General features: G+C 38.4%; 1 long non-coding RNA gene across 1 annotated transcript in view; it reads right to left on the bottom strand.

Moving 5' to 3' along the window:
* The window catches only part of LOC139080980 (uncharacterized), a 32,860-nt gene extending 11,254 nt beyond the window's left edge, over positions 1–21,606 (bottom strand). The window contains exons 1-3 of the long non-coding RNA XR_011535883.1: positions 21,451–21,606; positions 6,228–6,268; positions 4,099–4,149 (exon numbers count right to left, since the gene is read on the bottom strand). This is a non-coding gene — a long non-coding RNA (uncharacterized lncRNA). The remainder of the gene's footprint in view (positions 1–4,098; positions 4,150–6,227; positions 6,269–21,450) is intronic.
* Positions 21,607–22,173: the final 567 nt, after the last annotated feature.

Below are 22,173 nucleotides of genomic sequence, written 5' to 3' on the forward strand. Positions count from 1 at the left end.
ATGTAGATTTGATTATTCTGGTTGGGAGATTATAATAAATTCTAACATTTGTATTGCATGTTAGAATTATCACAAAACTTTCATAGGTATCATTTTAAGAACTTATAACAGTTATATGAAATGGAGGGCACAAGCACCACTATACTCACCATAATCACTATACTCCTTTTACTCTGATAGAAATATAATATTGAGTATCTACTATGTGTTATCACTGTGCTGTATATTGCACATATACATATTGCATGTATAGATTTGAGCAACACAATTCTTGTATGTAAGAAACTTGCATCTAGTAGGACATTCAGACATGTGGACTAATAATTAAATTAAAATGTGATATATAGATTCCACTGACACTATACCATTTTACATGCAGGGTACTAATGAATGTTAGAAGTTGCCATTATTATTTAGGATGTTATGTTTGTAGTCAACTCTAATAGGGGAAGTCAAGAGACAGTGTATACTTTTGAGGTAATGCTTGAGTTGAAATGTAAAGGAAAAAGATAAATTTACTCAGAAAACATTGTCAAGAAGGAGGAGGAAATTCTTAGGAAAAGGGACCGTTTGTACAAAAGTATGTCAGCACTCAGTAGTTTGTAATATTGTGTTTTCATATAACTTCATGGGAGGGTGACACATCTTTTCCAAGGTCATGCAACTATTGCACAGTAGACCTTGGGTTCAAGTTTATTACAATTTCCACAGCATTCCTTTTCTCCACTTGCAAATCTCTGGGCTCTGCCTATTGATGAGGATTTTAGGCTGGTTACTTTTAAAACTACAGATGAGAAGCAGGCTCCGAGGACTGGAATTTTGCTTGCCCTTCTGAGAGACGTTTGCGTTTGTGAAGGAAGAGGCGGTGACCTTGTAGGGACCCGAAATTGGCCACCCCAGGATATGTCTCTTTGGCATCAGGATTGTTTTGGGCTGATTGCTTTCGATAAACTGGGACAGGGAAGGAGGCTCTGGGGAATGGAACTTGCCCTTGTTGGGACACATTTACATTTGTAAGGTAAATCTCTATCTGTAAAAGGTGCCTCCCTCTCTGTACCAGGAAGAAGAAGAGAGATGACCTTATCCCTAGAAATTCTTAATGGGGGAGGCAAGAACCTCTGTTGGTTGCTGTCTGGCAATCTCATGTAACTGGTTTAGGGTGGTGGTGTCTAACCTTTCTAACCTTTACTTAATCCGATTTGATTCTTGTCTAAAAGTCATGGGATCACCCAACGCGACTGATACCATTTTAACTTTTTTTCATGTTCTTTCCTTTGTCTTGTAAAGAGATGATTCACATACCCATGCCTTATAAAATTAGCCCTAACCCTCAACTCGGGGCAGCAGCAGGAGCTCTGACTGCCCGTGGGTCCTGTCCCCACGCACCAGCTCTGCCTGCCCATGGGTCCTGTCCCCATGCCAGCGGGGGCAACATCAGCAGCTCTGCCTGCCCATGGGCCCTGTCCCCATGCCAGCAGGGGCAGCAGAAGCAGCAGCAGCAGAAACTCTGACTGCCCATGGGTCCTGTCCCCATGCTATTCTACTCTCTAAATAAAAGAGCACTACTGCCAGATCTTAAGAGTCTAAGAAATCTTTCTTTCGACTCCTTGGCTCACCGACCCCGCATCACCTATCACACTGCTTTGAATTTCTTTAATAGAGTGGCACCAAACCAACTGCTCTCCCTCAAATGTGAGCTCAGAACAAATCATCTGGGATATTCTTAATTCCAAGTCACACTTTTTGGAGGCAGAAGTATCTCTCCAATAGCAAATTGCAACAGCTGTAATCATGGAATTCATATCACAAGAATAATCAAATGTAATTGAAGCAGAAGTACACCAATTTACCATGGGTTTCAAGTATTGTGTTGGGCATTTAAGCTTAATGAACTTCATGATTCCCTGTAAGCTGTAAGAGACTGTCCTCTAAAGTCTGGTTTTGTTTGGCAATTTCTCTCTCTGCTCCTCTCTCTCATTTGAAAGGAGAACCAGCCAATTTGCTCTGATCATATGCATACTAAGCCAGGGCTAAAATAAAGAAGGATGGTCAATTTACAATTATCACTGTTGGGACCAGATTCCTTTGGTGTAAATGTATGAGTGAGTTGCCTTTGAGCAATAATTAGCTCATCAGCTCAGACCTTTTATCATATTTCCGAGTCTGGTGAGAGTATACAGTCTCTTGTTTAGAGTCAGTGGTCTTATTTTGGATGATCTTGGAAGTGGAAGCTAAAAACTTGTTTTGAAACTGTATCTGAATATTAAGGACATTTTTATTACGTATATTGTGGATTTATTTAAGATGGTTTTGGAGTGGGAGGGCTGATTGGGTTTGAGTTGGTATAGCTGAGCTCTCACAGGTCTTCTCTTGGCACTGTTACTGAAACCAAAATGGATTCACCTTCTGGTGAGTTAAATCAGACTCTCCACCAGAAGTAAGTTGTCTCACAAAGTAAAGCATACTTGCAGCAAATAGGAGCCCATGTAGATTCATTTCCAAAGTCATCCCCAAACAAAGAGAAACAGGGACCTTTTATTTGGGATGGGGAATGAATATTCAAAAGGGAGAGGGAGATATTCCCTTGTGCAGGTTCAGTTGGAAAACATGCTTCCACACACACAGCAGGTTATGGTAATAAGGCCTAAGCTCCTCCTGGAGAGATCTTAGCATTAAAAACAAGGCAAAGGTCATAGGCGTAGCTCTTGTGGTGAGGCTTGGTCTGGTTCAAGGTGGTAGGTGATTGCACCTCCTTAACATAACAAAAGGGAAAAAAACACTTTGGATAAACCCTTAAAGCCTTCCAAACCGACCCTTGAGTTCCTTCAGGCAACCAGTAGATGACAGCACCATTGGTGCAGACAAGTTTTGCCTCTCTCCTATTCTAAATAGGCACAGCTAACAAGACTGATTGCGTTTTTACTTACCCCTCTCTCCCACTCTCTTTCTCTCTCCTCTCTTTCCTTCAGTTTAGCCAGTGGCTCTCTATATAAAGAGACCTCTTTGTAGTATATTGTAGAAAAGCAAAGAAACTTACAAAGAGGTGATTGATTTTAAGTGTATTCACTTCAGATTGGATTTTAGAACTTGAAATATAAACCTTACACTGACAGTTTTGCCGCATGGAATTGAATGGCCATGAAACAATGAAAATGGACAGTATATGCGCATATATGTCAGTGTGGTGATGGCAAAAGGCAGTTACCTGAAGAGCAATAGTCAGATAAATTTAAAAGATCTGGTTCAATCCTCCTTACGTAGCGGTGGACTGTCACTTGGCACCGCTGAAACCAGATCTCCATTGACCCTTTCTGCAGAGATGAGCCCCTAGAGAGAAAGAAAGAGGGAGAAAGGGAAGAGGAGGGAGAGGGGAGAGGAGAGCAGAGGCGAGGGAAGAATTGGGGGGAGGGGGTAGTGCGGGGAGAAGAAAGAGAGGGAAAAGAGAAAGGGAAAAGAGACAGAGAGGCATCTATGGCTTCTGAAGTGTTCCAGATCCTGGTCCAAGTTCCTCCTAAGGCCAGCTTTGTGACTTGTCTTTGGGTTCCAGAAGTATCCTTTTGTCCTTCCATTACATTCTCCTCCCTTAAGATATTTTCAGTGACACATGTTTCGGTCGAAGGAGATCTGATAAAAGACACTAAAATTCATGGCCCTATGTTTCAAACCAGCCTTGAAAGAGAAATTCAGAGAGAGGAAAAAAGAAGTCTATACAGCCCACTTTGAAGGAGAAATGGCACTTGAGTGGGGCCTTCGGTCTGAGGAATGTTCACACAGCCAGAGGAGGAAAGTCAGCATTGCAGGTAGTGAGGGCAGCATGATCTGAAGCAAAGAGACTATACGGCCGGTCTGGTTTATACAGAAGGTTTATGCTATGGACTGAACGTTTGCGTCCCCCCCAAATTCATATGTTTAAGCTCCAATCTCCAATGTGATGGTATTTAGAGGTGGGACCTTTGGGAGGTAATTAGGTCCTGAGAGTGGAGCCTTCAAGAATGGGATTAATGCACTTATAAGACTAGACATGAGGGAGATAGTCTTTCAGCTATGAAAGGATACAGCAAGAAGGCAGCCTACTGCAAACCGAAAGAGCGTCCTTACCAGACATAAAATCTGCTGGTTCCTTGATCTTGGTCTTCCTAGATTCCATAACTGTGAGAAATAAATGATTGTTGTTTAAGCCACCCAGTCTATAGCATTTTTGTTATAACAGCCCTAAGTGACTGACTGACTTTGTGCTACAAATGTGAATACTCATGTATCTAGAACACGAGAAATGTTCATATTGTTATAGATCATGCTTGTTGCCATTTGTCATGTAGACCTCAAAGGTCAGATTTGCAACAACGATAGCCTAATTTCCTATTAACAATTAGATGCCCATGCATTTAATCTGATCTCTTATGCAAAATATTGTAACAAAAATGAGAGTCTGGTATGGAAAAAAGCATATAAACATTGAGGAGACCTATTTTGGTGCTTAAAACCCAGATCCATGATATATGAGTTATGTCATTTAACTTACCTACACTTATATTTTCAGCTATAAACTAGAGAAAATAAAGCATACTACATCAATGTGAAAATTAAGTGAAACTCTAAATTCAAAGTCCCCAGAATAGTTCCTCAAAGCCTTTAAGTGAAAGAGATTTTCTTCCTCACTTTGACATTGTGCATCTACATTGCTGTCAATCAGAGTTGAAATACATCACTGATCATCATCATAGGAAAAGTAAAAATACTTATACACCTTATAATAAAGTGATTGTTGCTATTGAACAATGATCAGCATAATGCTTATGATGCATTTTTAAGATTTTATATGTATTCTATTATTTAATCCTTGTAACAACCTTGAGAGGAAGAAAATCTAGTACAGGTTTGTCCTCGTAGAACATTTCCATGAGGTTTACACTGGGATTGGGATTATGGCCAGCTTGTTTAGAGTCTGGACCAGTGAGTGCATCTGTGCTGTGAAATATGGTTAAGTTTTGTCATGGAAACAAATGCTGTTCCTCAAACCAAATCAAAGAATATTTAATGAAAGCCGTGCAGAAAGTTTGGGAGAACATTTATTTGTTCTCTTGGGAGGTGGTGAGTGTGTGTGTGGTGGGGCCCTTAGAAAGCGTTAACCGGGTATGTCATTACTTGTTAATGAGAGAAGAAAGAATGCACTAATTGGTTAAAAGCAATATGAGCCAGGAAACTTGGTCAACTACTTAGATCATCTGGGTGACATCCCCCACCATTTAAATCACTTGACATCTCTAACCTTGAGTTTCTCCACTGTAGCAGATAATGAGTTTTTGATGTATATATTTCAAGGAAACTGCTGTAGATTCTTGATTCTCAAACCTGGCTGTATATTAGAATAATCTGCTAATTGTTAAAGTGATGCCTACGTTTAACAAAATAATCATAATCCCTGGAGGACAGTGCCTGGTCATAGATATTTAGGTTTCAGAACTACTGAGAAGGGTGGTCTTAAGATTTTTTTCGGTCTAAGATGGTATCTTGGTACACAATACTAGGTAGGAAAAAGTGAAGAGGAGGCAAGCATATTTTTTATAATTTGAAAATCAGTGAAAACTATGCAATTCAAGTAGAAATCATGACAGCCTCGTTTTTGGGGGAAAGTACGTTTGACGTTAATGCCAATCTGAGGAAACTTTCTATAACTCGGGATAGACGATATGGAATTCCTAATGACCTAAAGATGAATCTGCTGAGAGATTTTTTTGAAATCCATTCATTCAGTAAATATTTGTAGAATATCCAGTATGTGTGTGTGTCTCTGCTGGGCTCTGTATAGTAGTCAGAAATAATTACTATAATCCTACTGCAAGAAATTTACAATATCTTTGGTAAAAATTAACTATGAACATAAGAGAAATGTTTTGCAGGGAGATTGTAATTTCTTTCCAGAGGCATCAGGAAATAGTTCATGAATTAAGTTGTTATGGACTGAATGTTTATTTCCCCTCTAAATTTATATGTTGAATCCCTAGCATCAGATGTGATAGTATTTAGAGATGAGGCCTTTGGGAGGTAATTAGGGTTAGCTAAGCTCATGAAGATGGATCTTCGTGGTGCAATTAGTGCCCTTACAAGAAGAGGCTAGAGAGCTTGCTCTTTCTCCTCACATGTGCACAAAGAAGAGGTCATGTGAACTCAGAGTATCATCATGGCCACCTACAAGCCAAGGGAAGAGACCTCAGGATGTAACCTACCTTGCAGGGACTGTCATCTTGGATTTCCCATCCTCCAGAGCCTGTGAGAAATAAATATCTGTTGTTTAAGAAGTCTATGGTATTTTGCTATGTCATCCCAAGACGAGTAACTCATAAGTGCTATTGGAATTGAATGTTAAAAAATGGTTGAGAATCACAAGCATGCATGGAACTCAGGACTGGGGTGGGCATGTTCACTCAATGCTAAGTAACACAGTAATGCTGAGTAATCACATGTATCTGATTATAACGTAAGCTCTATGAGATGTCGACGAAAATAATCCATAACGAATCTGTAAATGAAAATTTGGGAGAGTTTATTCTGAGCTGAAATCTGAGGACCGTGGCCCAGGGCCTTTCTTCCCGAAGGAAGAAAGGGCACCAAAGAAGTGAGGTATACAGAGTGGTTATATACCCCCAAACAGGAGGTTTCACATATGATTGAAATGTCCCTCCCACAATAGTCACAAGACTGCCCTGTTGGCACAGCGCTTGACAGACACAACAGGTAGTGGGTCTGCTATCTTGGGGGGCATAGCAGGAGGCAAGTCTATTGTCTCAAGCAGGTGATCGCAGCAATCAGTTCCTAGCCTAAGGAAAGATGCTTAACCCTTAAGGGAATGCCAACATTGGGAGGGGGAGGGAAGTTGCAGCTTTACCTCAAGAGCCTTTGTTCTTGCCATAGGGAATATCTAAAGCAGATATACAATGCATGCTCAAGAGCCAAGGTCAGGCCCTTTTGGAAAGACAAGGTCAGGCCCAATTAGGTTTACACCAAATGGCTTCCTCATATTCTCCAATATATCCTATTGCTTGCCATTTTTATTTGTCAGAGATCAGGAGGATTATCTTTCTGTCTTGTTCATTCCTGCAACCTCACACTAGAGAAAGGCTTGATGCATAATAAACCCTCACTATTTCATAAAAAATGAAAACAAGTCCATGGGAACTGGCAACTTTTGTAATTTGGTCTCCCATCCTGTTTTAAAGTAGCGCAGTGACAGCCAGCACTAGACAGTTTATCTTCTGCCAAATTATATAAATGTAACTTTTGTGAAGTAATAAGTAGTCTAACATATGAAATAGGATTGACTACTAAAATAAAGGTGCAAATTGACTTATATTTTAGAAAAGATTTAGTGAAACAAGTTTTCTTCCCTTCTCCTGGTTTTGACCTTCAGTAAGAGATCAGGTGGAAGTGGCTTGGATTTCAGCTTCCTAAATCCCATATCTATAAACAAGCCAGGTAAAATTTATGCAATATTTTGACATCTAAGCCATACGTGCAGAATGTTTTTGAAAAAAGATACCATGTATTTGTAAATGAGAAAGTAAGTATGTCTTCTCTTGTTGTTAAATCAATAAATTACAGATATTACCCAAAACAGTGTGTCTTGGAAGATATATTCTGATAGTATTTTATTACCGTCATTATGGTGACGATGTTGGTGATTGTAATAGTTAATTTCGGAGGTCAACTTGACTGGGTTACAAGGTACACAGATACTTGGTCAAACTTTTATCTGGGTGTTTCCCTGAGGATGTCTTTAGGAGAAATTATCATTTAAATAGGTAGACTGAGTAAAGCAGATCACCCTTCCTAATGTGGGTGGGTCTCATCCAATTATTTGAAGGTTTGAACGGAATCAAAAGGTTCACCTTCCCTCAAGTAAGAGAAGTCTTCCTGCAGGACTGCCTTCAAATTGGAGCATTGGATTTTTCCTGCCCTCGGATTCAAATTGAAACATCAGCTTCTCTGGGTCTCAAGCCTGCCGCTCTTTGGACAACACCATTGGCTTGCCTGCTTCTCAGTCCTTCATGCTCAGGTTGGACTAAACCGTCAGCTCTCTTGGATCTCCAGATGGCCAACTCACCCTGCAGATCCTGGGACTTGCTAGCCCCCATAATCTCATGAGCCAATTCCTTATAATAAATCTCTCTCTGTATATATATCCTATTCTGTTTCTCTGAAGAATTTTGACTAATACGTTGATGAGATGATGATTACGTATTTTTCGCTAACCACTAGGTAAGAAGTTTGAGCAAAAGCACGAAGAAATGAAGAAGATATATTGCTTTCTCCTGAATTTTTGGGAGCTGATAATAACCATTCATTTCAAAAACTTTGAACCTGTTTATTGTTTTAAAAGCAGACCAAAATGCAATATTCTTTGCTGTTAATATAGCAGGACTACCCTAAATGTAGACATTGGTATACTTATATTCTGGTTTAATTTGCAAACGTCAGGTTATTCTGAATTGCAGGTGACAAATTAGTGCACTTAAATAGTGATTCTTAGGTGGAGGAGATTTTTCCTTGGGGGTTGGAAAAAGGATGTTCAAAATGAATTATGTCTAAGAACTTATTCCATCTATGACATACATATGCATTAATGTAGCTTGTGGAGACAGTAAAGTAATATAAATCTTTGAGTGGATTACGAGTAAAGAAAATGTTTTTCTCCAAGATTGAAATAAGACTCTGACATGGATTCTGTGCTCATGTGCCTCTCATAATACATATTATTTATCAAGTGTCTTAAGCACCAAGCACTGTATCTCATTTAACTTTGATAATAACCCTAGTGATCAGGCTTGTATTCATCACCATTTTGTGGGTGAGAAAATGGAGGCCCAGGAAGGTGAAGTGAATTATTTTAAGTGACACAGTAATGATTAAGCATAAGCTCCAGCTATAGCTTCACCTTCCAATATGGAGAAAAGTCTTACTGGAAAAGACAATTCTTTGCTCTGCTACTTTATCAAAAAACACTAGCATAATACTAGTTGTACTTATCTCCTTGAGCACATTACTCCATTTCAAGTCCTCTCTTTTAGTTGGATGTGGCCATTTAACACAGTACCCGACAGTGGAATGTGAGCAAAGTAATGTGAAAGACTTTTGGAATTGGGCCACAAAATACCTTCTGAAGCATGGTCCTCCATACACTTATCATTCTGAGCCTAGTAGGAATCCAGAAAACCACTAAGAAAATCCTGAAAGCCACTTGTTGAAAATGGTGGCACCTCTATCATCCCAGACTTCTAAATGACTGTGTGGAGGAGATTCTGGCCACTAAACTGTTTAGTAGCCCATTACTGTTATGTGAATATGAAATGTTGATTTAGTTTGAGCCGTCATATATTTGATGTCTATTTTTTGTACCGTGTATCCCATTTTAGCAATAGTTCCCCTGTTTTGGATTTTAACTGTAGTAGTTCAGTGACCTCATTTGTCTAGGCCTCATTTGCTAGACTGAGATGCCTGTGATGTGCTCCCCTCCCCTCCATCTTGAGAAGCTGATGAGTGATTCAGGTTTGTATCTTTCAGATGGTCCAGGGTGCCATGGACACAGCCCAGCGAGGACTGCCTGTCAATATTATCCTCCGTTCCTTGGAACAGCTGAAGTATAAGGTCATGTGCTGGCTGTTTGGGTGAAATGCAGAGTCATTTCCAGGAGCGCGTTGGCTATAACCCTTGCTAAGGTGGCTGTGTTCAAGTGAATTTAACCTGGCATTTTTATCCATGTAGATTTTTAGTCATTAAGTTAAAAATGACAGGAAGATCATCACCACCATGTACTAGATGCACTTCATAAAATCTGTGGAAATGAGTACAGATAGTCCTGCCTGGAAGAGCAAGGTTCCCGTGTGTCACAAGTATTAGGAAGCATTATCTTGTCACAAGCAGTCTGGTAATTCTGAGCAAATGCAGAAAGCGTCTGGCCTTCTGGCCTACAGGAATTCCTCATTAGCCCCAGAGCTACACCCCCTCTACAGGCTTCTCGCTTTCGGAGGACACTTTTGATTCCCACTCCCAGAGGGTCCGTGAAAACTGTTAATACTGAGATGCTAACCAGCAATTGTACATTCATAATAAGACTTGAGGGTTTATTATGTGTAGAGACCTGAGCTAAGCGGGTAAGTGTGCTGCATGGGTCATCTTGAATCCCACTCCCATCTTGTGAAATCCTCTTGTAAACAAGGAAACTGAGGCAGAGGGAGGTTAAGTACATGCAGTGAGTAAGAAGAGGGATGGGATGCAAACCAGAGAAGTTTTTATTCCAAGCTCACATCCTTAATCTCCATGCTTTTCTGTCACCTGTCCAGGATGACATGTATAGTCAAGCACTGGAGAAAACATGTCCATCCCTCACACCTCTTCATTTCTACAAAGAACATGATTCTTACCACACAGCCTGGAATGTGTGTGTGACTTCTCATTTTCATGCAGTTGTTGATTCTGCTCTCCTATGGGGAACACATTTAACTTGGTTCTTATAGACCAAGAGATCCTATGAAGGGGCTTTGAACCCACCTGCATGTATCCTCCTATAGCTCCCTCTTAGAATAAAGGTTGCTTTAACTTTGATGTCAGGGGTTAAGGAAAAGACTTTATGTTACGGTATATCTGGGTAATTTCTCTTTGGACCACAGAATAAATGGCAGATCTTTATCTCTGCTTTCAGGGCCGTCAATGATCTGGCTTTCTCTAACCCTCTACATTCCTCTTCATATAGCACATACTGCAATTTTATCTGGGTTACCACAAGGCCAGGAGACCCCAAATGATATTCTAAAGAATTAGGTATGGTTGGGAATGAAAGAACCTATTAAAGAGTAAGAGGATAAACGTATTTGTTAAGTATGATTTTTTTATTTCACTATGAGTCCAATGCTTACACAACTTAAGCTATTTAAAATACTGAGTAGTGGTTTGTTACTATCTAATATAAAAACTAATTTGTCTCATGAGCTGAGAACTTTATGCCATTTTTTTATGGCATTGGGAGACCAGGGGACCAAGACTCTGGCTATTCTAATGTCATAAGGATGGCTTAGTCTTGATCCTATTGTATGAGAGAGAGAATTAGCTATTGGCTGAGGTGAGCATTTTTACTTTGCTGCTTTAAAACATTATTAAGCTGTATGCTAACACTACACTTGTAATCATAGTAAAACTGTAAAGCCATGAAATATTTACAATGCCATGTCTAAGATAGATGACACATATTTCTCAACTGTTTAGTAAATTGTGGCTACAGACACTCAAATTGTTGCTTTCCAGTGATCAAAGTTAGCGCAAGCAAACATTTCCTTAAATCCCTTATCAGGAGATTTTTTAGTTTTCTGAAAAGTGTTGTTTTCTACACACTTTTTAGGAGGCAGAAATAATTCTAAGCTGTAACACTTTCCAACAGCCATTTGAACATATTATGTCTTTTGGCTGTATCATTTCTCTCCATTCCTGCTGTTCCTTACAGAATATAGCTACCTCATAAAAGGATCTTTCTAAGAACCTATTTGTTAAATGAATAAAATATTTTTAGATGAATTTCACCAAGTTCTTAGCAACTTCCCTACTGTTTTGGTGTCTCAATGAAAGGGCTGACTACATCAATAAATTCTCGATTCCTGGGAAATAATGAATACCTAGTCAGTCATAGGCATGGCTTAAATTGGAACATGTCAGGAGCCTTTCCTTCAAGGATTACTGAAACTGTTTACTTGCTTTTTTTTCTTTTTGTTTTCTCTTTAAATCATATTGCCTCTGCTGCTTCCTTTTTCTCCTACAAATATTTTTTTCTCTTTCTCACAATATCCACAGTTATCAAACTGTTTGTAGATTTTGAATAGTTGTGTCTTTACTGAAAATGATTTATGAAACTTTCTAATTGTATTCCAGGTCCTGTGATAGGAAGTGGAGATAAAGTAATAAGGGTTAAAACAAAAATGTTTTCTGTCATCATGGAGTTCATAATATTGTGTGACAATTCTTAGTCAAATCATCAAGCCAAACCAATGGGAAGTTGTTGAACACCATGATAATAAAGCAGAGTTCAGCAAAATTTTTCTATAAATTACTAGATAATAGATATTTTAGGCTTTGCAGGCCATACAGTATTTGTTACAACTACTTAACTCTGCCTTTCTAATATGCAAGCAGCCATAAGCAATACCTGAATCAAGGAACATGGCCATGTTATAATATAAAACAGGCAACAGGGCACACTGACTCATGGCTATAGATTGCTGACTTCATGGAAGAAATGAATACAGTCAGCAGAGCCCATGGTAAGAGGAGTCAAAAAGTGAGTAGGGGTATTGTTCTCATTTACTGATAGCTTTCTCTGTGCCAGCCACTGCAAAATTGACACATCTATTCATAAAGTTCACTGCAAATCAGCTCTAAATAGATATTCTGCAACCCAGCCTAATGTATTGGCCCTCAGGCCCTCGAAGATAATACCTTTGCTGTGCAAATAATGGGGACCAAATGATGAGGAAATAATTTCCATAAGTGATCAGACATTTGAGAGTTCATTGTGTATCTTTGTGGTTAGTTCACATGTTCAGGTAGAATGTGAGCCTTAGAGGAGACCCTGGCGGTCAGTGCCATTGCTACCTGGATTCACCAGCTTCTCAGCCTGAATAGTTGCCAATTATTATCCAGGTGACCATGATAGGGCTACTCAAATTCCTGCAAATACCTGAACAAGACATTGATTCTGGGTCAACAGTATTTAGTTTTGCAAAGTAATAAAAGCCTGTTTACTTACTTTCTAGGGTTTTTAATGATATTGATATGTGAGTGGAGCACTGAACTCATAGTTTTTTCTATAATATCATATGATGTAGGAGGCAGCTTTATACATCATAGTCTTATATGGTTGCATATTAATCATCATTGCATGGATTATAAGAACTAAAGTTTTGACTAACCATTTATTTATAGAAAACTCTTTAAATACGCAAAGTATTCTAATAAGTCTCTGGACTTATTACTTCTATTTCATGTATACCAAATTAAACTGAAGAAGTAGTCTAATTGTTTACCAGATATACCATGCTATTTAATACAAATACAACTCGAGCTTTCTGTCATCATCTCGTAGAATTGAAACTAACACAATTTTTGATGTTTATCTTCTGAATACTACTGTCCCATTGGGCATTTCCTGATTACTCTCTCTCAAATGACTGACTTCTTTTTCTCCTATGCCTCCTTCAAATATTTTACTTGTTTTGAAGCTTGACCTATTTTGACTTCTGTGACACCGTCCCATTTCAGTAGATTGTAGGTACCGTATGCACAGGAATTGTTCTTACCCATTTATATCCTAATCTTTGAAGTACTTAGCTTGTATTAAATCCTCAGTTTGTTGTGTTTAACTGTAACTGAGCTTATGAGGTCCCTGAGAACCTTAAACTTGAAGCTACGTCCTCTCACATTGCCTTGGTAACATGAGAAAACACCGTGATTGAGGCCACTATTTCTATGGTCTGATCTGGGTCTCTGCTGTCAAGTTAACAATAAAGGTGAATCCAAACTTCTCAACTGAGAGAGGATTTGTAGCTAAGAATATTTCAATTAGCATTTATAAAATGTGTAAAAGTAGCTAAAGATGCCAATAGATCAATTTTAATTATAGTATATATGTGTAGTCTTTTCATTTTTTTTTCTTATGCAGTTTCTTCTCTTACATAACTTTATAATGTTAAGGATATATATACATGGCATTGTTGGAAATGACCATATTTATAACGATGGTTATAGGACCAAATATAAACTATATATACGGCATTGTTGGAAATGAATGGAATCTGTCATACCAAAGGAAAAGGAAATTGCACATAAACACTGCAATCTAGTTGATAAGGATGTTTCTCAGGGCCAGCCCAGTGGCACAGTGGTTAAGTGCGCATGTTCCACTTCAATGGCCTGGGGTCTGCCTGTTTGGATCCCAGGTGCAGACATGGCACCACTTGGCAAGCCATGATGTGCTAGGTGTCCCACATACAATGTAGAGGAAGATGGGCATGGATGTGAGCTCAAGGCCAGTCTTCCTCAGCAAAAAGAGGAGGAGTGGCAGCAGATGTTAGCTCAGGGCTAATCTTCCTCAAAAAAAAAGGTTGTTTCTCACGGTAGTATGAGTAACAACTCTGAGACTGCTATATATGTAGACTGAAATTGAACATCTACGTAAATGGATGACAGATAATGGGAGCCAGGTTTCTCACTGTTGGAATATGAATTATAGATAAGTATGGGAGAAGGCTAAAATAATACATATGATTGTAGATTAGAGTTAGAGACATCAATAGGAAGCATCTTTAGTTTAATATAAATATATATGGTTACATACAAAAATATTTATAGATACGTGTATACATGGGTTAGTATGCACAAATATAAATCCTTGTTTTGTCAGCTGAGAGGGCCTAAAGAAAGAAGACTCCAGTAGCAAGGAGAACACCTAACACCCAGATCTTGATTTCTAATACATTCTCCAATAAAAGAGCCAGAAATCCCTGAGAAACTGGCTGATTCTCATACTGATGCAAGAAATAAACTGGAGTATTGAATAGAGACAAAAAGTGCTTAAAGAAAAACTACCAGTGATGGAAATATGTCAAATGGACATAGTCAAATGAAAGAGCTGCCAATGGTCAAAGCTGGAAAAATTTAAGCAACAAAATAAAGTAACATTTATTTATAAACTAAGGTATAAAAATCTATATCCAAGAGTCCATCCTGATACAAGTAAATGTTTAAGGGGAAAAAGATAAATCTCCAATGCAGACAAATTTGGGATAATTTCGGCAGATACTCTGCCCTAGAGGATGGGAGCATGATTTCCCATTTCTCACTTGTGTTGTTCACCTAGTGACTTCTTGCCAAAGAGCACAGTATGAAAAAGGGGTGGAGAGAGTAATTTTACAATGGAAAAACCTAATAAGCACTACCTGAACCATATGATCAAGCAGTGATGGATCATGTCGACGGTATGTACCCTTGAAAATAGCATTTTACCATTGTGGTCTTTCTCTGAAATACCCATGTCACTAGACTAATCTTGAGGGGGAAGGGATCAAGTTACAGTGTCTGGGATTTGATGGTGGAAGAGTTACATTTTTAGATAATCTGCAATATGTGCCCTTAGTGTATTCCTTGTTTTTTGTTTTTGTTTTGTTTTAGAGAATTTGTCAATGTATGTTTTGCGACAGGACATTCCAGCATCTTCTAACAGACCCAGTATGTATGTATGTGTATGTGTGTGTATAGAGCCGGAGCTTTCCATCCTTTGAGCTGTGACCAGTCCGAGGTAGATCAGATATCCCAGTAACAACAACCCTTGTTCTCTCCTGATGCCTGTGCTCCTCTAGTAAAGAGCACAAAAAAACACTTAACCTCCCCTTTAAGGAGGGAGAAAAGAAATTGCTAGATTACAGGAGGCTGACACGGGTTTGAGGGCAGTCTTCTGCTGGAAACAAAGCACATAGTTAAGAGTGAAAGCCAGTGATTTTGCCTATTCCCAGGAATGTTTTAGATTTTCCAGAAAATTCTGCATGTCTGGAACCTGAGAGAGCTGTTCTAGTTTAAACAAAACTTGGAAATTAACTTGCCCAAAGAGTAAGGAAATAACTTTGATGGCAAAAGCTCAAGACCATTTAAAAATATAAAAAGATCTCCAGACTGTCATACAGCAGGCAAGAGACCATGAAAACTAAGGATGACTAAAAATAAAAAATTGGAAACTCAGTCAAATTGGGAAATTTATTGTTTGTCATATGCAATGATTATCCAGCCTACTACCTTTCATAACATTTACAAATGTAATTTAATTGCCAGAGACCTTCCCAGAGACGTACTCATTAGTAGGTTGTGCTTAGTTCTATATTTTTAATAATAAAAGTCATAGGCATTTAAAAATAATAGTGTACAAGTTATGTATTCTCTTGGGATGCAGATATAGACTGTGTTGAGGTAAATCATGATAAGGCATTTATTACTGAAGTTTATATCTTGACAACATCCTTAGTATTTCTCCTACTATTCAGCTTTCATTACATGGGCTGTGATTTTATAGTGGTTCTCAACAATGGATTAATCAAATAAATGAAGCAAAAATTCTTTCTCTTCAGGTACTGAAGACTTTGCCCTCACTTCCTACCTTAACTGTTGTAGTTCTCATGTCACGACCACTATAACTAATCCTCCCAATTTGAACTTGAATCTTACCAGACTAATTGAATAACTTTCTCTCTGCTTTAAATAACTCAAAGCTTCTGACTTTAAAGGGAAGCTTTAAAAATAAGCATGTAGTTATCATCAGACCAAGAAGCAAAGGACTGGCAAATTATATTGTTTAAATTGTAAAATATCACTCAAGTATTGAACTTCTTTCATCTAGTTCATCTCTTGAAAGATCTTGGAAAGAGTGAGAAGAGTATATCTTTGGCTAATCAATAATACCACTTAAGAACTGGCTCAATTTCTACCATCTTTGCCCATCCCTGGTTGCTTATAAGTATAGTGGGGCTTATTGGAGTTACAATTTATAAAGTGGCAGGCAGAGAAGTCTAGGAGAATGCAGTAAATGCAGAAGTGGTGATTTCTAACTATTTGAGTACCATAACCTATTAACAGCTCTTTATAAAGATAACCATTCACCAAAAAATACCTCTCCTCAAAACTTGCCCCTCCTCACACACATGTGCAGGTGACTTTTTCAGTATTTACATACAAGTTGAGAAGGGAGAAAACAGATATTACCCAGGTCTTGAAAAACAAAGATGTGCAATTTCCTCAGTCTTCCTGATCTGGTCCAGTTTTAGGAGAAATTATATGATTTATATGTGTGTGTGTGTGTTATATATATATATATATATATATTTAATTGGGTTTGTGAATAAGACTTCTTTGAAAGCAACTTGACAAAATGAAAATCAAAGTAAATTCGAGTTCAGCTTATTTGTTGTATGTGTGAGCTTGGCAATTTGCTTATAATCGTCGCCTGAAGCTTTTTCTGTAAAGAGGGATAATGTCTACCCTGATTGGTTTACTGAGAAGCACACACCCTCAAATGAGTAAAAATCCAATGATACTGCAAAATCCTGTTCACACGTATGGTACAGCACTTCTCTTCCCTCCACTAACCCCAATCCTGAGGACCTGCTTAGCTGTTATGATTTCACATTTAGATTTCCTCTCTTATTAAGTAAATCTCCCAACATCTTTAGGGGCAAGTTATCACACACCCACTGAATCTGCCTAGACTTCAAATTTGAAAGGCTTCGCTAAGAACTACTGATTTCAGTAACATTAGAGATGCGCATGTATAGTGATGATAAGCTGCCCAACATTTTTGTCAGAAATTCTGGATGGTAGTCTTGCCTCCTTCCATTTTCTGTCCTGTTCCTTTATAGGTAGACTGACCACAGTTTTGTCAAGTAATGTGTTGGGTGTACTGTGACTTCCTTATTCTTTGGGCTTAGTTGGACCATTGGGAACTGTTGATAGGATTAGGAGAACGTGTGTGGAATCTTTTGGCCTGAAAGGCAGTGTGTATTCAGTCTCTCTCATGAGCAAGACTGTTTGCTTCTGCCTACTCAGGCAGACTGTGCTGTGTCTGGATTCAATTGTATACAGTGATACTTAGTGTGCTGATGCACACGTATGTGTGTGTGTATATTTAGTATATCCTTACTTCTAGGAGTTGGAAAGTGCCACACCATCAATAGCTCATTAATCTTTTCAAAATTCTTATTAGGTAGGTGGCAATCATTAGTGTCTCAGTATATCTTTCTCACATTTTTGTGCTAGGGTTAATTTCAACGTTTTTCACTGGCAATGCCTTTATGGTCACCAAAGAGAATCATCTCAGATAGTTTTCTTGACTCCTAATAATAATATTCTATTCTTAGTGTTTATATGAGAAAGCATGACTGTTTGGTTATTTTTCATGTACCCCTTCTTTGAATTGACATCTTCAACCCAATTTTTTCCCATTCAACTGAGTGCCCAACGTGGGCCAATTTTTGCTTTAATCTTTTAGCTACTCTACATGAATGACCTCATTTAAATTTTCAGCCACCTGTGTCATAGGTGTTATAATTCCCATTACATAGAAGAAAGAGCTGAGGCTTAGAAAAGCTCTGTGACTTGGCCAAGGAGATAGAGGAGGTAAAGAGCCAAACAGTTACAGGAAATCCAATTGATCTGTTACCAAAGCCTAGAGAATGTCTTGCCTTTTTAATATAGGATGGAGGAAAAGGGATTTTGAAGGGGCCAGCCCCATGGCCTAATGGTTAAGTTCAGGTGCTCTGCTTTGACGGCCCAGGGTTTCACCAGTTTAGATCCTGGGCGCAGACCTATCACCTCTCATCAAGCCATGCTGAGGCAGCATCCCACATAGCAGAACCAGAGGGACCTGCAACTAGAATATACAACTATGTGCTGGGGGGCTTTGGGAGAAGAAGAAGAAGAAGGAAAAAGGAAGATTAGCAACAGATATTAGCTCAGGGAAAGTCTTTAAAAATAAAAATTAAAAAACAAAAAGAAAATGGACTTGGAAGAATTTGTATTTTAAATAATTAAATCTTGGGTAGATTCCACTGGATGGTAGGAGCAAAATATGTCTTTGGTTCAGATACTCCATCTCCCTGTGGAAAAGAAAGCACAAGTGCCTGCCACATTACTTTCTTTACCTGAAGTGGTGATTGAGTGGTTCTTTCACCCACCCATCTCTTCATTTATAGTGATGGAATCTGCACCTGGTGATTCTTGGAGCACAAGGTAACCTGCGATCGTTCAGGTTATTCAGCAGACCACTTAACAGACCTGCCATTCTTCTGGATTAGAGTCCTTCTCAGAGTTTACAATGAATTCTGATTGCAGTGAATTTGATTCTCTGGAGAGGGTGGAAATCTACATTTGACTCGATGCTTTTTGATACGGTCTTTTCATCTTTTTGGTTTTTTCTTATAAGAAGGAAGGATCAGTTTTCTTTAGCGAGACCATATTTTTTTCCTTTTCCAGGCTCTGGCAATATTCATAAATGAAGTGGAATGTGTCAAAGAAAGCAGGACACTGCTTTGGATGAAGCATAAGATTTGGTAGCACACAGATCTTGTATTGAATGTCAGATTTCCTTCTTACTAGCTATGTAGTCATCAATAAGTTACTTGACTTTTGTGTACTTTGATTTCATAATTTGAAATATGTGGGTTTTGCCCGTGTGACTTGCTAAATATTTTAAGATGACGTGAGATATGTCTAAAGTGCTAATACATAGTAGGTATTTAGTTGATACTCATTTTTATTAGAATAAACAGTTTTCTACTGTGAGACAGGAGCCGCAGGGTCTAGTTCTGGCTCTACATACAGATTAGCATGGAATCATAGCACATCAGTCTTTCTTGGCCTCAGTTTCGTTCTATAACGTTAACATGTTATATTGTGCCATCCAGGTATAAATCAGTGGATCAGTTTTTAGTCTCCAGATACTGAGCACCCACAACATTTAAGTAAAGTACACTAGGTACAGAGATGACATGTGATCTATACCTTTAGTGTAACAATAATAACACATAATATTTCACACACAATGTTGCCCTAGTACAGTTAGGGAACAATGGTTCCCAAATGTTAATAACATATCTATTCACAGGAATTCCTCAAATTTAAAATTCAGGGTGGCTTTCATTTAAAACAAGGTGAAAAATTGACTTTCACATAGATAAACGACCGATGAACTTGTCCTGCATATGATAGCTTTATGTGCAGCAATATGGAGAAATATGTTTATTGACGTGGAGTAAGTACCCACTACAATCAAGCTAAAAAATAAGCAAAAAGTTGTAAACTTACTCTCCATCAAGACAGGTATCAGAGTTTGCATTGTCCATATCAATGTATTCCAGGTACTAAAAGAATATCTGGCATAGCATAGGAGATCGATAATTATACGATACATGTGGCTAGATACATACACATCCAGATAGAGAAATGTCTGTAAAGCAGCAAGATCATTTGTTTTTTCACTTCCAGAAGTGCCAGCAGAAGGAGCTACTAAGCTTTTGTTTAGGAAGGATTTTTTGATTAGAGAAGAGAGAGTTTTGGAAACAACTGTACCAATCTTAGTTCATTTTCTAAATATTATGTGGCCCTCAACCCCAAACTAAAGCTTATCTTGAGCATTTTCTTTGTATTATGTGTGTATATAAATATATATACACTAAATATATAATCTATATGTAGATAGACAAATATAAATATATATATCGATTCATTTATAGCAGAATTTGGTTATTTAGGCTGTGATGCGGGTTCTCCACAATTATTCAATGGGTTTCTGCTTTTAAAGAAGGGGAACATGGATGTTTTTTACCACCTTATGGTCAATCAGGCCAAACTGAAGTACATGATGGAGTGTGTTATGCCAAGTTGGTTCACAACCATTTTTATGTTATTTCCTGAATGGTGCTCTCTTTAGTCAACTAGGTTATATATGTAAATAAGGGGCAGTGGTTGTACATATTAAATCAAACGATATCTCTCAGCATTGTAATCTTCACAGATCTTTATGTAAGAAATAAACTGACAGTATTATTATAATTTGTATTATTATAGTAATTTGAAGGAAGTAACCTGATAGGGTGAAGCTGCTCAGGGAGAAACGTTGAATCTCTGAGTTAAGCATGCTAGGCAGCTTATGGGGTCACCTCCTAGTCTGGTGGGTCAGGGAATTTGAGGCCACATGTAACCAGAATCACTGACCCTCTTCAACATGTTGATGAAACAAAAAGAACACTTGTTCAACATTCTACATTTTCTCCTCAAAATCACCTCCCTCTGATTAGCTTCTAAAAAGAGAGGAGTGTTTCTTATTAACAAATTACTAACTTCATTCCTCTCTACACTGGACAATTTAGACAAAAAATATCCATTTAAGCTAGGCTGTTATCAACAAGTATAACTTTATGGGTCAGTATATAAAAGTACAGCCTCAAGAATCAGACAGGCTGGGTTGAAGTCCTGGCTCTCCCTCTTAATAACAATACGATTCTGGACTAACTGCTTAGTATTTCTAAGCTTCAGTTCTCTGGGTTGTAAAATGGGGCAAAAAATAGTATCTGCATCGAGGGTGATTACAAAGATTAAATGAGATATCCAAATAAAGCATTTAGCACAATGCCTAGGATATAGTAAGTCAATAAAAGTTAGCTCTTTCGGTTAATAACCCACTTTAAAATTCTGTTGGTGATACTCAGCGTACAATAGCTGCTTGGTGGCACATAAGCTTATTCCTGGGAGGTAGTAAATACATGCATACATAAAATACAGAGGGGCTCAAACTGCAGTAAATGCTTAAAGCATTCAGTATTCCCTGTGTCTCAAGTGTAGGAAATCTCTTGTCAATGGAGCTTGGGTGATTACCTGCTTTCCATGAGAGACTGGACACAGCACACTTATCCTTCTGTTGAAACCCAGTCTTGCTGCCATAATATTGTCTGAGTGGCCAGAAAGTCTGAGTTACTGAGTTCACTTGTTGGCAATTTCCTTCATTTGTTGGTTAAAAATTTCCTTGATTGGGATCAAAAGATCCAATTCACTGTGCAGTCATCCTTAGTAAAGTACATAGACCTTTTTTTAATTTCCTGACAGAATCCATTAAATCATTTTAAGATTCCTTAGCACACAGCTGAGAACCAAGTTATCCTGAGTTTCCTCATCTTTTAGTGGAGGGAACTTGGTGTTCCACTGGCACAGTGCCTTCCCCTCTAAGGGCCCCAGGTATCTTGAAGCCAATGAAGCTGGTAATGGGAAGACAAATGTATTTATGATAATCCAAATACTCAATGGATATTTACATTTAGTGTTGATTGGCTATCGACTCCATTTTTCAGACTTTTGGGTGGGGTTAGTGGTCTGCCTAGTCTTACTCTCAGACTTACTAGCATGGTTGATTTTAGGTGAAGTAGGAAGGAGCAAAAGGTTGTAGGCAAGGAAACTTTTTATTGATATTTCCCAAACAATCTGTATGCTTATTGCTCTCAGTTCCTTACTTGGAGCATATCTGACTCTGACACACAAGTTTTGGATAATAGAAACACAAGTAGGGGATCAAGACTTGAGGAAAGGAGTGGGGAGCAAGAAAAT

Source organism: Equus przewalskii, chromosome 1 (assembly GCF_037783145.1).
Source record: "Equus przewalskii isolate Varuska chromosome 1, EquPr2, whole genome shotgun sequence".
Classification (NCBI taxonomy): domain Eukaryota; kingdom Metazoa; phylum Chordata; class Mammalia; order Perissodactyla; family Equidae; genus Equus; species Equus przewalskii.